We start from the raw sequence: 3762 nt of genomic DNA, 5'->3' as shown, positions 1-3762 counted from the left end.
GGAGGGACAGTACTTCTACATACAGAAAAGCCTTAAAAACGGCTAGATCTGTTTACTTTTCATCTCTCTTAGAAGAAAACAAACACAAACCTTAGGTATTTATTCGATACAGTTGCTAAATTAACGAAAAAATAAAGCATCAACAGACGCAGACATTTCCCAACAGCACAGCAGTAATGTAACCCATGGTACAGCAGCAAAGTTCCTTGATTATTACACCGGAATGAGAGTATAGTTCCTAGCCATATCGGCCTAGAAAATGTCAGCTTTTCATTTTCCGTCGGTCTTAGTACACGATGTAACTACAGAAGAGTCAAGTTTTAAATAGGAAAAATATCGAAACTCTTTGGTCATTTTTGAGCGAGGTTCTAACGGTCTAATCAGATTCAATGATCTATGCTAAGCTGTAGCTAAAAGTGCTACCGCCAGACCCGGAGATCGGCTGAATGGATTCGAAAACGGTAAAACTCAACTGTTTAACTCTAGGGGAGTTGGAAAATGAGCCTATTTTCAAAAATAGTGGAGTGTTTCTTTAAGTGAGTCAGACAGATGTGAGGGGATAAAGAGCCGGGTGGCTTTAGTATATAGGGCGGTTGTCTGTCTAGATGCTGCCCTGAAAGGTAAGCTGGTGTTCTGGGGTAAGTGCCAAAGTAAACCGAATGATTGAGCTCATTAGTGTACCTTTCATCCCTGGATCATCTCCAGAGTGTCAGTTTGCAGACGACAGAGTGTCAGGTGAAGTTGAGGAGGGAGACTTTGTTACTATTTAATGGGTGTCATCTATCAGAGGCTCTGATGCATGGCACAGACCATGGAGAAACTGGGAGACTGAGAACAACATACCATCAGAAAAAGTGAATGTAGTATATTTTGATTGAGAGCTATCTTTTTATAAACACACACATATTGACATCACAAGTCTTGTTCTTTGCTTCATTTTTAACTCAGATTTTTAAGGATTTCATGGAATTCATGGTTAAGTTTGTGACATTGTTGAGATCTCTAGAGGAGATTTCTTAAGGGAATAATCTGAGAAGCAGGAGCAAAGTTTCCACACGCTCTCTGTTTAATCTAATTGCTGTCTAGGAGAAGTAGTTGAGATATTAAAGAGATCTTAAGGGATTTAAAATCGCTGATATAGTTTGATTTTCTGCACCACCTGAGAAAGATAAAATCGAACATTTTCTGTCTTTGTGCTCTTTTCTGCGTTTGGTTTTAAGCAAAGTCAGCAAACCATGCTTTGTAGTTTGAGTTAGTGCATTTGCGCAGCAGATCTCAATTACACACAGAGGCACTCAAACGCACAAACACAGGCATCTCTGCATACAGTACATGTGCATAAAATGGCCTTTCAACACAGCCATATGCAGGTTTTTCTGATATACAAATCCAGGTCTCTCAGTGCAAATAATAAAACACTTGTATATGTTTATTACTGTATATATGGTAAATCTATTTTGCTCCAAACAGAAAATACCATAGTTATGCCATTGTTTCTCATTTGAATTTTTAAGGTTTTATTTCTATTCTCATCTTTAATTTATTTTGTTGCGATGACCTGTGCATATTTTTAGTGGTTATTAAAGAACAATAAATACAGACCACATATATTACATTGATGAATAAAGGTTACAATTTAAAATAATAATAAACTTCACTTTATATTTCTGCTATCAGTTATATTAAACATTAAATGTGTGTGTGTGTGTATACAGCACACACACACAAAAGCTCTTTCACTCAGAAATTGCTAAATTTCACAAATAATTACAAAGAAACAGCAAAGCAACACCTTAACATGACATTTTTTTAAGTCTTTTTTATTTCAAAAACTTTTTTTTTTTTTTTTTACAGTGTAGGCTATTGCCTAAACGTTAACAAAGCAACGTTTGCTTTGCTTTTATATATGGGGAAAAAAGATATTTTGATAAAATATGGTGATGATGACCTGTGCATATTTTATAAATTAGTTCAGAGGAGTATGACGAGATGCGAGGTCGCTTGTTAAACGTTATCGTGAGTTTTGGTGATGCGTGAAAAGTATGACTAATGCTGAACGAACGTCAGTAACTAGGCGTATTTTTATTTGTCATAAACTATAATGTAGCTATATATGTATGTATTGCCAAGTACACTTTTAGTGAACGTTAAAAGTGCAAAGCAAGACCATCACCGTTTGGTGTCGCTTGAGTCGCCAACCAGTGACACAACTCAGTCTGGAAAGTAAATCCATGAGATTGTTGTAAACGTGCTTAAATAAGAATAATAAATCGGCTGAATTGGGAAAAGAGGGCAACACACAACCTGGGACAGAGATTAGTACGACGTGCAGCCGCGATAACCGATTCATAATGTTTCTCTCCAGTCTCCACGCTCTCCTGAATGTGTGCCTGCGTTCAAACGAGTTTATTGCTCCGAGCGGCAGCTATTTTGCTGGAATGACCGGGATTGTTCCAGTGTTTTGATAACTTACCGATAACTATTAAGAGATTATTTATTATTAAAAACAAACCCAGTTTAATTCCTTCTGAACATCGAGCTGCTGCAGGTCACACCTCACCGAGTCACGGACCGCGGAACTGGATGGAGATGACGTGATCAAGCATGACGTATCAGGAAGAGCACGACACGGTCTTCCCACAATGCAACACGACACGTTATTTCACAAACAATTGCTTTTTATTCATTATATTTGATTATACTGGTTCGGTCGACATATGGATAACACTCTTTAGTGATATTGCTAATGTTTAGCGGAGTTGAAAATGTGCGATAATAATGAACGTTTGTCTTACCGTCGTTCTGAAGCGGGCTGTCGTTGGCCTTGCAGCTCCTGCTTTGAACAGAAGAACAGTACACTCATGTTTTTCCTCAGATCGTATAAATCTTTCGCCTTTTACTAAAGATTTCCGTGGGGAAGAACACTATGAGTATAAAGTAATTTTTTGATGCCCTGCTGTACGGTGGGGCTTCCTATACTGGTTAAAGACAGACAAAATGCTTTTAAAATTAAATAAGTTTTGAGTGTAAAGCATATATCATTAGAGGCGGGGCCACTACTTATCTAAGCTTGACCATCACATATGAAACTGCCGAGAACCGTCGTATCTCATGACCACATCAAACGGGAGACTTTACAGACGCGTACTTCAACTTCGCCTCAGCACCAGGCGCAAGTCAAACGAGCGCGGAAATGAAGGAACATGTGCCAAATGAGCTTCAGTAGAACAACAGTGAGATGTTGTTAGGTTATATGTCAGTAAAACAAACTTTCCTGTCCTGACAGCTGTTTTACCGTGCTCACGGCGCACACTCTTCAACTTTACGCGAATGTAAGGCGCACGCTCTATATCGCTTCATCATAAATAAAGCTAACAAGAAACTATGAACTTACAATGTAGTTCTGTCGTCAGTTAAGCCATGAAATTACAAAAAGGCGATTAGTGCATTCATGTATGTATAGCCTCACATTAAAGAACGTCTCTCAAATGCATGTACTAAAATATTGTGCAATTCGAGATCACAATAAAAGGCGCAAGCTATTTTTTTTTTTTACAAACGAAAATGAAACCATTTAAATGCATAAAATAACTCATTTTACATTCTGGCATTTATGTGATGTTGTCTTCCGGCCTTTTTAAAAAAAAAATTTTTTATTAACCAATTCTTATCACTATCTGCATGTCTCATCAATGAGTATGCAATGATGGAGAACAAGCTTTTGGGGGTTTTGAGAACCAGAACCAAGCTGACTGAGCAATA

Source organism: Sinocyclocheilus rhinocerous, unplaced genomic scaffold (genome assembly GCF_001515625.1).
Source record: "Sinocyclocheilus rhinocerous isolate Xijiao unplaced genomic scaffold, SAMN03320098_v1.1 scaffold4561, whole genome shotgun sequence".
NCBI lineage: Eukaryota > Metazoa > Chordata > Actinopteri > Cypriniformes > Cyprinidae > Sinocyclocheilus > Sinocyclocheilus rhinocerous.
This window is presented reverse-complemented; position numbering follows the sequence as displayed.